The following is a 13,336-nucleotide window of genomic DNA, read 5'->3' on the forward strand; positions in this document are numbered from 1 at the left end:
CTTAGGAACACAGGAGATAAAAGCTTTATATATTGTGACAAGATGGTCAATGTTAGTATCGTGGGTCTTGTGCTTTTCTTGGTGGGGGGCTGTCAGGGTTCCCTCTCCACTCTAAACTCTAGGGTATGGATGTGGGGACCCACATGAAAGACCCCCTAAGCTTATTTCTACCAGCTTAGGTTAAAAACTTCCCCAAGGTACAAATCATTCCTTGTCCTTGGATGGGTACTGCTGCCACCACCAAGTGAGTTAGACAGAGATTCAGGAAAAGGATGACTTGGAGTTCCTGTTTCCCCAAAATATCCCCCCCCCAAGCCCCTTCACCCCCTTTCTTGGGGAGGCTTGAGAGTAACCAAGGTAAGCATCAGCCAGCCCCTTGGGTTTTTAGGACACTAAAAACCAATCAGGTTTTTAAAACCAGAACTTCATTATCAAGAAAAAGTAAAAGAAGCACCTCTGTAAAATCAGGATGGAAGGTAATTTTACAGGGCAATCAGATTCAAAACACAGAGCATTCCCCTCTGGGCAAAACTTTAAAGTTACAAAAGCAGGGATAAACCTCCCTCTTAGCACAGGGAAAATTCACAAGCTAAAACAAGATACTCTAATGCATTTCTTTGCTGTTACTTACTATTTCTGTACTTTTCGATGTATCATTCAGTAGGAGCTGGATTACTTGCTTGTTCTCTCTCTTTCCCGAAAGAACAGCCCCCCAAAAAACCCTTCCCCCACAGATTTGAAAGTATCTTCTCCCCTTATTGGTCCTTTTGGTCAGGTGCCAACCAGGTTACCTGAGCTTCTTAACCCTTTACCGGTAAAGGAGAGATTTTATGCTACCCTTAGCTGTATGTTTAGGACATGCACTAAGATGCCACCCTTTGCCCCTATTCTTGGGGCACCAAGGTCCCCGCTAGTGGCCTAGGGAAGGTGGTAAAGGAGGGAAGGGGCCTAGGTTTGCTCCTCACTCTGAGCCCCAGCCCCTCTGAACCCCTGCAGGTTCTTACCCTCTTCCTCCTTAGGTGGGGTACCTTCTGTCCTTAGACATTGGGGAAGGGAGTCTCCCTCCCCTGCTGGGGCAGGGTCCCTTACTTTCATTTGTTGGTCTTTCATATCTCACAGCATGCCTCTAAACTCCAATCCTCTCTCCTTCTCCCTAACTGCATGAAGCAGGGGGGTTTTATTAGGTTCCTGATGGGGCCTTAATTGACTGCAGGTGCTCCAATTAACCTGCAGCCACCCTCCTTAGTCTACAGGGAACCACGCCTCAATTAGCCTTGGGTTTATATACTTCCCCTCTCTCACTGCTCCCTGGCCCTCCTGTATCACAGCATTCAGAGAGATTGGATCTAGACAATAATTCATGCCACATGGGGATTCTAAGTGCAGGTCTAGTAAAATATTAAAGGAACTCTCATTTTTTGAACAGCAGAAATGATTCTACACCCCTGTAGTCTACAGCCAAAAGGACTCACAGGATGTATTCCCATAGCCCTAGTGCTGGCAAAGTCTTTCAAGGGCAAAAACAAAAGATAGTGGGGTGATGCTTTGCTCATGCAGAAAGTATGAATCTACACATATCAATGACCAATCAAATATACAGTCGATTTTGATGGATAGTTTTCAAACAATTTTAGAGCTTCTAGGGGCATATGGATTTTATTGTTTATAGCCAATATTAAGTTGCCACTAACTCTTACAGTGTAACGATCTGTACGCTCTGTCCAATTTGTCTAGCTCCCCATTCAGCAAAGGACTTAAGCATGTGCTTAACTTTAGGCACGTGTTTAGGTCTCTGACTTCAGTGGAACGCAAGCATGTGCTGCTTACTGAATAGGGATGGACTTAAGCACCTGCTTATATGTTTTCCCGAATCAGAGCCTTAATTTTTAAAATGGTATTTTCCTCTTATTTACAAATACTTTAATTCTTCATTTCTTTGTTTTTAAGACATCATGTATTTTATACTGCTCAAATCTATATCAGCTATAGTATACTAAATGTGTGTTTCAGCACAACATTGTTGTCACTTAGTATCCTTAACTTCTTAAAATCAGTTTTGTTTTTACTAATATAGTAGTGTCACATAAAACTATTTTTATCACTCTTTTTCAGCCCACAAATTGTGCCATTTTCCAAGAAAAAAATAAACTTGATACAAAGTGGTTATATAATTTTCTTGTAGACTTAACAGGTTTTTAGATAAATGTGTGGATCTCAGATGGTTTAGAAATTCAGTTTTCTTCAAATAAGCATAAAAAATCCAGCTGATTCTCCAAAGGCTGTTTGAATTATTTAAACATTTTGAGTTTGCAAAACTGGACGGGAAACATTACAGTTCTGGCATTTCCTACTTTTGCAATGCTTGACTTTGGAACCTCAATAAAGTTCTTTTAACATATTCTTTATGTGCAATTTTCTAGTTGTCAAAAAAGCAAACTGAAAAAACAGAATTCCATCAGGTGGCATCATATTGACACTCACATGGTTCAACAACAGAGTTGGAAACTCTAGATCCCCTCATTTACCAGATTCTAGATCCACTTGAGCTGATGGTGTTACTGACTGACAGCTGTAGAAGCAGTCACTCTCTGTATGGACGAGCACTACATGGGAATTCGACAGTTTGCCTGCGAGCTTCAGAGATGTTTGCGGACAGCATAAGAATGGCCATACTGGGTCAGACCAAAGGTCCATCTAGCCCAGTGTCTTGTCTTCCGACAGTGGCCAATGCCAGGCACCCCAGAGGGAATGAACAGAACAGGGAATAATCAAGTGATCCATCCCTGTCACCCATTCCCAGTTTCTCGCAAATAGCAGAGGAATGGTGGTCTTAGGAGTCTTGGGTTCCCTTCCACGTCCTGGAGGCAGGGCCGGCGCTTCCATTTAGGCAACCTAGGTGGTTGCCTACGGTGCCAGGATTTGGGAGGGCGGCAGACTGCTCCAGTGGACCTCCCACAGGCGTGCCTGCGGAGGGTCCGCTGGTCCCGTGGCTCCGGTGGAGCATCCGCAGGCACACCTGAGGCAGGTCCACCAGAGCCGCAGGACCAGCGGATCATCTGCAGGGACGCCTGCAGCAGGTCCATCGGAGCCGCGGGACCGGCGAGCCGGCCCTGCGCCTAAGGCGCCAAAAACCCTGGCACCGCTCAACCTTTCCAGACTCCTGCACCCCTTTCAGGAGTCTGATTTGTCTTGTGTACCCCCAAATTTCACCTCACTCGAAAGCTGCTTGATTACAAAATCAGACACAAAAATACAGAAGTGTCACAGCCACACTATTATTGATAAATTGCTACTTTCTCATTTTTATCATATAATTATAAAATAAATCAACAGGAATATAACTATTATACTTACATTTACGTGTGTAGCATTTAGAGCAGTGTAAGCAAGTCATAGCCTGTATGAAATTTTAGTTTGTCCTGTCTTCACTAGTGCTTTTTATGTAGCCTGCTGGAAAACCAGGCAAATATCTAGATGAGTGGATGTACACCCTGGAAGACCTCTGAGTACCCCCAGGGCTACACGTGCCCCTTGTTGAGAACCACTGCTATAGTGAATGTAGACTCTTCGATCCATACCCCCAAAGCCTGATCCCTTCTGCCCTGTCTCAGTCCTAGTCTCCCCTACACCAGTGGCTTCTCGTCCCCTCTCAGTCTTCTAATTTAGCCAGCTCGTTTCTACTCCTGAGGTTTCTGATCCCAGTCTCAATCCTCCAGATTCCTCTCCCCAGTCCTAGTCTCCCCACCTTGCCATTCCCAATCCCCACTCGCGCTCCCCAGCTCCTTGTCCCAGTCTTAGCCCAGCCATTTCCAGTTCTCCAGCTCCTTGTCAGATCTGCCTCCCCTCCCTGTAGGGGCACGAGATGTCTGTGTTCCCTGTAAGCTGTGCAGCCATGCAGCGGGCTCTCAAGGGCCATGCATGCAGGTGGGTAGAGGTGCCCCTCCTCTGGCCCATCCCGGCCCCACTAGAGCTGCCAGGGAGAGCAGCCCCTCCCCCAGCCCTGCCTGGCCCCACCAGAGCTGCCAAGGAGAAGAGTTCCCCGCTTGGCCGGGCTCAGCCCCACTGGAACTGCTGGGGAGAGAAGCCCTTCCCCTGGGCAAGCCTGGCCCAGGCCCGTTGGAGCTGCCAGAGAGAAGAGCCCCTTCATCAGCCCAGCCCAGTCTCACCAGAGCTGCCAGGGAGAGGAGCCCCTTCCTTGGCCTGGACCAAGTCCGCCAGAGCTGATGTGGCCGGGGAGAGGTGCCTCTTACCCAGCTCTGAGTGCTGCGGCAAGAGAGGGCTGGGGGGAGTCCTCTCTCCCCACCTCAGCCTCGGGGCAGCATGCACCCGAAACCCCTCATCCCCTGCCCCCTAACCCTTTGCCCCAGTCCTGAGCCCCCTCCCACACTCGGACCCTCTCAGCCCCACCCCCACCACATGAATTTTGTTATGTGCACCAATATGAAGGTGATGTGTCACACATCACCACCATATTGGTGCACATAACAACATTCATTAAGCACATGGACATAAAAACATTAAAGCGAACACTGCCAGGTGTCCCAATTTTATTGGCACCATCCTGATATTAGGGGCTTTGTCTCATATAGGCAACTTATCCCCCCTACCCTTCCCAAAAAGTGTGCTGATTTTTCACACACACGTTGCTTTCCCATCACCCTACCTCCCCCAGTTATTTCCACCTGCCCACTCCCCTCACCACCACTTTGCTTCCTGGCTCCCAGATTGAGTCTTGTTGCCCAACCACTCCCCATCTCAGCCCCTAGCTCCAGTCTCTGCCAGCCTCCTGTCCCATTTCTTGGCAAATCAGCAGAGATCCCAACTTTGCCTTTCTGAGGCAGGTGTAAATATCAGTTTCTACAGAACTTGCTGCTAAAGGACCACAGATGAGTCACCAGGTGGGACAGGGGCACAGTCTGAGGGCGGGGGCCAATACTAGGCTATAGAAGAGCCAGCACTTTGGTGAGATTAGGATCCACCGATCATCACTCCCCGTTAAGCGCCATAGCCCTGGGAGGATGCCTGCTCTCAGAGGTATGAGCACTCACTAGCAGTCTGTGTGGAGTCCCCACAGGTGGACATTCTGTGGTCCCATCCTCTCGCTGGGTTAGCGTGCACAAACAAGAGGCATAACTCCAACACTGCTGACTGATGCCACCTGTGTTCATAGATGCAGACTCCATGGGTGCTCTGGGGCTCAAGCACCCCCCCGCCCCCCCCAAAAAAGATTCCCACAAGTCACCAGTATGTGGCAGGAGCATGTGCATGGTACACAGCGAAACCAGAAGGCAGAAAGCACCCACCAGCAAAAATAAAAGTCAGTGCCTGTGCCAATTTTCATTTCCCAAATACTGGAAAAACAGAAGAGGTGTGTGGGTGTGGGAAGGTCTGGTTTCTGTACCACGGATGTTTAGGGATGTGTACAACCCAAAGTTTGCCACATTTGCATGGTGTTTACCTTCATCTTCACTACAGCGAACCTACCACCATTAACAGAGCAAAGATCAGCCTGCATGAAATGCACGTACTGATGTGTGCTGGGGTGTGACACAGGGAGAGCAAGAGCAAAGTGGGCAGGAGGGTTGGAGGTACAAAAGCTGAATGGATTGAGGGAGAAATGGGCCATGACGGGGAAAGTGAATAAGTGTGGAAAAGGAGGAGGCCAGAACTTACTGCACAGAGAGCTGAAAACAGACTGATTATGACCAAAGGGCATGGGTTCTCTACCCGCTCTGCACCTCTTTCCCTGCTCACCCCCCTCTACATCTGTCCTTGTCCTCTTAGCCATCTATGACCCAACTACTGCCTCTCTTCCCACCCCCTTGTCTCTGTCCCACAAATCCATTTTACTTTCTCCACCTCCAACATTTCACCCTGTCCCTCCAACCAAATCCCCAGCATTCATCTCTCCCCCCCGCCACTTTTCACACAGCACCCAGCTCTTCACCCTGCTCCTGTCTCTTACACACAACGTGCTCCAACATACAACCCACAATGTATCAGTTCTCTCCCTGCAAGACAGGAAATGGGGAGGCACTTCTGGAACTTTGAGACACTGTTGCAAGAGGACACACTAACTCCCTGTTCAGGTTTATGCTGAGCTGCTATACCAGTCAGATGGACACAAGAGACAGATCTAGACTTTTAAATACATCAAATTGTCCAATATGGATACAACTGAGGAGGAATGAGGCATTAGGCCTTTTTCTTTGGCCTGAACAGAGAATCTCTTCCATTTCTGGATACAGACTTTTAAAGTGGATATATTTTCTAGATAATAAAAGAAATGTCTGGGCTTGAGAAGACCAGGTTAGGTCAATGGACATGAGCATTTTATAATTCATGCTGCTAGCTGTGGAGATTCCAGAGAGGAATGGAGAACCAGGCTTTTCTCCTTTCGGGGAAAAGGCCTGAGACAGAAATGGGCACCCTAGGCGTTCCTGGGATAAACTACAGAAGATCAATGACCTATGCACTGAGAGAGTCAGCACCACAATTATACCCTGTTTTATTGCACCCGAGAACAGGCCCCTGCTTGCCAAACTTGTTGCGTGGGCTCATCTCAGGGTTCCCTCCCCACTCTGAACTTTAGGGTACAGATGTGGGGACCTGCATGAAGACCCCCTAGGCTTATTTTTACCAGTTTAGGCTAAAAACTTCCCAAGGCACAATTTTTTTTTGTTATCTTAGGTTAAATAACGCTGCCACCACCAAGTGATTTAAACAAACATTTAGAAAGGGCCATTTGGAGCCCTATGTCCCACAAATATCCCCCCAAGCAGCTACATCCCTTTTCCTGGGCAGGCCTGAGAATAATCCCCTCACCAATTGGTACAGACACAGACCCAAACCCTTGGATCTTAAAACCATGAAAAATTAATTAGGTTTTTAAAAGAAGAATTTTAATTAAAGAAAAGGTAAAGGAATCACCTCTGTAAAATCGGGATGGTTAAGTACTTTACAGAATAACAAAAGACTCAAGAACATAGAAGATCTTTCCTCTGGGCAAAACCTTAAAGTTACAAATTTAGGGATAAACCTCCCTCTAGACAAGGAAAATCACAAGCCAAAATAAAAGTTATCTAATGCATTTTTTCACTAGTACTTACTAATGGAGTTGGATAGCTTGCTTTTTTGATTTGTCTTTGGCAAGCACACACAACAGACAGACAAAGAACCAACAAAACAAAGCCTTTTCCCCCTCCCCAGATTTGAAAGTATCTTGTCCCTTTATGGGTCCTTTCGGTCAGGTGCCAGCTAGGTTACCTGAGCTTCTTAACCCTTTACAGGTAAAAGGATTTTGTGCTCTGACCAAGAGGGATTTTATAGTACTATATACAGAAAGATGGTTACTCTTCTCTTTATATTTATGACAGCTCACTAGAGACCCAAGGTAGAAACTACAGAGCAAATGGCCCCTGCATTGTCTTTTAAGTGTTGGTAGCTGGATGACTATCTGAAGCCATTGTTCTTTGACTTGCAGACACCCTTTTCCTGGATTAACCCCATTTATTCATGCAGTAACACACCCCTTCACAATAATCAGACAAACAGAGGTAAATCAGGATAATGAATGAGCTCTCTGCCCCCCAGGGAACTGGAGAAAAGATCTCAGGAGCAGAGCATATTTTCATAGATGCACCTACTCTGCCTAGGCAGTCAGCAGACAGACCTGCTTTGCCACAGTGAAGGGGACCAAAGGGAAATGGGAGGTGGTGGATTACAGCAGGGAAACCACAGGTGGGCAAACATCTCGTTTTTGATTGAGAGAAATGCAGTTTATCTGGTGTGATTAGTGGAGGTATTCAAATGGTACAAAGGCAAGTGTGAGGTATGAGTCCTATAGGGCACATTTGGGTTTTAAATGCTCTATACAATTCCCTGGGCATTCTGAAGGAAACATTACTGTGGTCACTTTGCAAACATGAACCCTTCATAGCCCTGATGAATCCACAGAAACCCCCCTGAGCTTCCCAGGAAGCATAACCTTGGGCTGGATAAGTGCATTTGTGGGCCTCCGCCCTTGGGGCTGTGCCTAATCCATGCAGGGGAACTCCATGTCTCTTTACAGGCGTGTCCAAAATTAATGCTTGTTCATGGTGTCACTGTTCTGATAAACAGCTCTAATTCCTGGAAACGCTGGCCCACTCAGAAATGAAACTGAAACTTTTTTTATTCCTAGATTAGATCTCCCTTTCCACATTTCACCAACTAGAGCTGCATCAAGATGAAAACAATTGGCTGTAATCAAGCACTGTTGCCTGTAGCCATGTTGCAATTTGTTTTTTAAAAAATGGCCTTTTATTCCCTAGGCCACTTTAGCAAACTCATGTAGTCCTTAGGCAAAACTCCTTGGAAGCCAGTAAGTTATTTTTGCCTGAATAAGGATGGTAGGATTTGTCCCTGAGTGAGAAAGACTTGGTAGGAACATCAGTTACATTAGAAGAACAGGAGTCCTTGTGGCACCTTAGAGACTAACAAATTTTTTTGAGCATAAGCTTTCGTTGGCTACAGCCCACTTCATCGGATGCATAGAATGGAACATATAGTGAGGAGATATATATACATACAGAGAACATGAAAAGGTGGGAGTTGCCCAACCAACTCTAAGAGGCTAATTAATTAAGATGAGCAATGATCAGCAGGAGAAAAAAAACATTTTTTTTACATTAATTACAGTTACTGATTGTCTTACTTTCATTTGCAGGGGCTTAGGGCACCTGTTTCTAAAGACTGATGGGCAGCTGGGACAGCAGAGGAGGGGGAAAAAACCTGAGGCTCAGACAGTGCACAGTTTTGCCGGCAAAAGGCAGTTTTTGCTGACAAAATGGTGGAGGTGGACACATTACAAAGCTACTTTTGGCAGCAAAACTCTGCTGTTTTCTGACAAAAGAAAACTACCTCGAGGAGAGGCATAGAGCTTTTTGTGGCAAAGTTAAAGCAACACAGCATCAGTGTAGACACTGCCATTTGTTATATTGCCAGAACTGGCCTCCCTCAGTATCCCACAATGCCCACTTTTGAACTCGGCTGTCCTGTAGCCATGCGCCCCTCCTCTTCCACAGCTCCGGGAACATGGGCAGCGGGTATCCTTACATAGGCAGGGGTAGGCTGTGCCTTCCCAAACAGCCTAGTGTGGCCCTGCCCACACTTTGCCCTGAGGCCAGGCCCCCTCCTGCAGTTCCCAGAGTGCTCTGCCTTGGCAAGCCCAGGCTGGCTGGGACTGGCTGGCCTGCGTCCCACAAGGAGTCAGAGCTGCTGGTGCTAGGGCCATACCGCCTGGAGGCTGGCTGCACCGCCCAGAGCACCGAGGCTGGGGCCTCGCCCTCTGGCCATCCAGCGCTGGGGCTTGGGGCTGTGGTGGGGGTGCTCTGAGCTCCTGCAGGGGAGGGAGGCAGAAGGGGGGCATATGAGGTAGGGCCTTGGGCACAAGGAGAGGGCCTGGGGGCTAGTCTCCTGCAATGGCCGGGTCGCCGGCAGCCCATGAACACTTTTCTGTTTTCCGCTGTCCTGGAAAACACTGTTACGAACTGAGAGGGGTATTGGATAACACTGCTTTGTCGTTTTGCGGGGAAAGTCTGAAGAGCTTAAGACTGTTTGGCTCAGCAGAGTCCTTACTTTTGCAAAACAAGGTCCTGCTGTCTTGTTAATACCAACTCAAACCAAACCCATGCTCACACCAATTTCAGCTAACAGCTAAAATCATATTCAATCTTTTCACCACTGTTAAACCTATACCTATGTAAGCAGTGTCAGGATAAGCTCTACACTGACATCTGGTGGAAAGAATTTCAGAGAGTATATTTGCATAGACGCCTACCCTATCCCAGACTGCTGAGCGGTGGGACTGCTTGGTGACAAATGACTCACCCTCAGTTGGGTGGTACTTGCTAGACAAGGGACATGGGTTCCAAAACCCAGAGAATGGAGAGAGAGGCTTGGGACAGGTATCTGTGCCTGGTGGTGCAGTCTCCTTGTGGAGCCAGAAGCACCAGTTGCACCTCCTCGTCCTCCTCCTCCTCTCTCCACTGTGAAATATCAGAGTTGATTTTTTTTATTCCCTCAAGACTCTAGATACAGGTTACTGAGCTGAAATCACTTTGGCTAATGGTGCACTAGCACTGGGGCTCCCCTACTATGAGCTGGAATCACTAAAGAGCTGGAATTATTGAGCTGAGAGCACTGAGTACTGTGCTAACTAGTGGGGAGCCCAAAGCTACACTGTGGAACAGAGCTGCTGGTGGAGTGGAGCAGTTTGTGGGGACGGCTGGAGCGGATCACGGGACAGCTGGTGGAGCAGAGCGGCTGGCAGAGCGGAGTAGCTGTGAGACGGGTGGAGCGGCCCACAGAGCGCACTGAGCCGACCAGTTTGCAGGGACAACTGGAGCAGCCCACAGTACAGCTGGTGGAGCAGAGCAGCTGGTGGAGCGGAGCAGTTTGTAAGGACGGCTGGAGGAGCAGAGTGGAGTGGCCGGTAAAGTGGAGCAGTTTGTGGAGAAGGTGGGAGCAGAACCCACGGAGAGGCAGGGCAGTTGGCCCCGGACCACGTAAGGTGCCCCTTTCTACCCAGGCTGGGGGGAGGGACCTCTGCAGATAAACTCTCGAACTTTGGGGGCTGCACTGACCCAGACAGAGACTTTTGGGATTGTGGGACTTTTGGGACTGTGGGTGATTTGGGGGGTTGCTGGACTCAAGAGCCCAGGAAAGAGGACACAGCCCAATTTCCTGGGATGGGTCTTTGCTCACAGTTGGGTCTATGAACTCTAGTTGAGGTGTTTTCCCCAATTTAGTGTTTGTTGTTTATCTCATGTATTAAACCTTTTCTGCTACACCAAGACTCTGTGCTTGCGAGAGGGGAAGCATTGCCTCTTTGAGGCGCCTAGGGGTGTGTGTAAGATTTTCCCAGGTCACTGGGTGGGGGCTCGAGCTGGTTTGGCATTGGGTTATTGAAACAGAACCCCTGGATACTGAACCCGGCCCTTGTTGCTGCCAACTCAGAGGGGCAGAAGGGTTACATCTACGGTGTCACCCAGCTCTCCCACCCCAGGCCCAGACTCTAGAGAGCTACTCCAGCATCCACCCCAAGGGCTGCTCTGGAAGACTTTTCTTAATGCAGATGTTGTTTCTTTAAAATTGCATCACAAACAGTGAAAGTGAAAGCTTCAGAGACTTGGTGAGGAGAAGGGAAGGCACTGGCTCAGTTGCCATCTGACCGAAGAGCAGCAAGGATGTCTATCCTCTTCCAGGTGTTTGTAGAAGGGGTGGAGGGCAGAAGAAACATCATAGACGTGGCAAATAAAGAGCAGGAATTCAACAATATGACCACTGACAAATTCATGGAGATGGTGGCCACCAAACTCCTGAAGAAGCCAGGTAAGGAGGAAGGAAATAAACTTATTTTAAAACCGAACAATTATTGTTAGAGTGAGATCACTGTCTGAGATGTATTTTGCATTTGGATAATTATACACCATCCATCAGAACAACATTTTGGCAAAGTCCGTTTACATTATTGCAAGAGACTTGTGATTTTTTAAAATTAATTAGTTATTTCATCGACAGAGAAGTCAAGCAGCTAGAAATCATTTTCTTGAACATTTAGTTATTTAACTTTTCGATCCAACGGTCCATATATGAAATGGCAGAGAAGTAATTGTTTAGAGATCCACCGTACTAACTCTCCCTTTCTTTTATCACCAGGTTACCTACAATTTAGTTTGCTGTATGCTAACCAACAAATGGAAAGAGGGAAAAAATTCTCAGATTATTTTATCAGAAACAAGTCTACTTTCGTCATAGTTATACAGCTGCCTGGAGGAGGGGGTGACGTTGACTTAATGAAGGACTCAGTTTTCACATAGGAAATAATGTGCATCGGGGCCTACCCTAAACTGTGGTGGGTTCCTGCATAGGCATGGATTTGGTTATCATGTGCCTGGAAAGAAACCAGAGAGGGGAGTGCTGCTGAGCCTCAAAGGTCACTGTCACACCCAGAGCTCAGCACACCAGTGGGGGAACATGGCCATCACTGCCAGTCCGCCAAGCCACCAGGTTGCCAGTCCAGAACATCTGCCCGTGACAGACCAGCTGTCTTGTGTCCTGAAAACACCAACAAAAAGCTGTATTTCTCCCACCTTATCTGTTCTCTTCCTCCACTTCCCTTTGCATCCGTTTAGTTAAAAGCAGGAAAAGTAACAACAAAACTCACAGCTCTCAGCGAAAGAACGAACCGTCTTCCCCACTAAGAAATGAGCCAGAATGAGACTCTCACCAATATCCTCTCTGGAAAAAGGAACTTTTAAGTTTTGCTTATGATTGTTTTGCTTAACACTCGCTTTCAAAATGCTTTGTCTGCTTTTGAATTCTTTTCTTGTGTATCCTGATTAATAAATTTCCAAGTTGCAATGTGAGGATTCTATTGTTTGCCAGGGGGCAAAGCAGCCTGAGGCTTTTGTACCACAAACCCTCAACCCTGCTTAACTGTTTAACATTGTCAGAGGACTGTTCTGTGTTGCTCTGGCCTCTTATTATGCTGAAATTAACAAACTAGCAAGCTGTGGGGTGGGGCTGTTAGGGTCCATGCCCAGACGTGACCTCTTTTCCGCTCACCCTCCCAGGCAGGGTCATCCTGAGGATTTATGGAACTCTATGCTGTATTCTTAAGCTGGTGCCCCTCTGCCCTGAGGGCAGCCTGGGCTCATGTGTGTTTTAGATAAGGGCAGACTTTCGAAGGATTTATTTAAAAAACGAGATGTCTGAAGAGCCAAGCATCTAAGGCTAAGGATGAATACTCAAATTGTGCATCTAAAAATCGATGCAAGGATTTTTTTAGAGATGTGATTTTTATAATCTTCAGCAACATACTGAAATATTTTTAAAGCAAATTTGAAACTAAGGTCCTGTAGACTGACATGTTCTGGGTAAACACTTGATCTTAACTCAGAAGAGCTGAGTTAAGTAATGCCCAACTGGTTTTATCAGTAAATTCAGAAACTGGCAGTATGTACCCGGGGGTTGGCAAATGCTAGTTAAACGCCTTCATTACCCCTTGACTGGCTCTTTAACAGTTTCAGTGTTGTGCTAATAGATCTGGCAGGCTGGAGCCTTTTTCCACTTTTAAGTACTAGATCCCCTCCCGAGGAAGACTCACCCGGCTGCAGCAGCCAGCTGCGGTGGGAGCCTGCAGGAAGGGTCAGAACAGGGATCAGAAGAGGCTGGAGGTTGGACACTAAGACCCAGACCCAGAGGTGCCACAAACTTTCGGGTGCCCCACTCACCCGTGCTGCCGGGGGCCGGGGTTGAACTAAGAGTCAAAGTCCGGGGTTCTGCAGTCCAG

The 13,336-nt window shown here is 47.5% G+C and overlaps 1 long non-coding RNA gene across 4 annotated transcripts; it reads left to right on the plus strand.

Moving 5' to 3' along the window:
- Positions 1-10,434: 10,434 nt before the first annotated feature.
- LOC115651493 lies at positions 10,435-12,418 on the plus strand. 4 transcript variants are annotated; one of them, XR_004000359.1, is made up of 3 exons: positions 10,435-10,474; positions 11,149-11,373; positions 11,701-12,418. It is a non-coding gene; the product is annotated as an uncharacterized LOC115651493 (long non-coding RNA). The 4 variants fall into 4 exon arrangements; XR_004000357.1 differs by having other exon boundaries at positions 10,459-10,500; XR_004000356.1 differs by lacking the exon at positions 10,435-10,474 and adding an exon at positions 10,507-10,547.
- The last annotated feature ends 918 nt before the right edge of the window (positions 12,419-13,336 follow it).

Source organism: Gopherus evgoodei, chromosome 4 (genome assembly GCF_007399415.2).
Source record: "Gopherus evgoodei ecotype Sinaloan lineage chromosome 4, rGopEvg1_v1.p, whole genome shotgun sequence".
In the NCBI taxonomy this organism is placed as follows: Eukaryota; Metazoa; Chordata; order Testudines; family Testudinidae; genus Gopherus; species Gopherus evgoodei.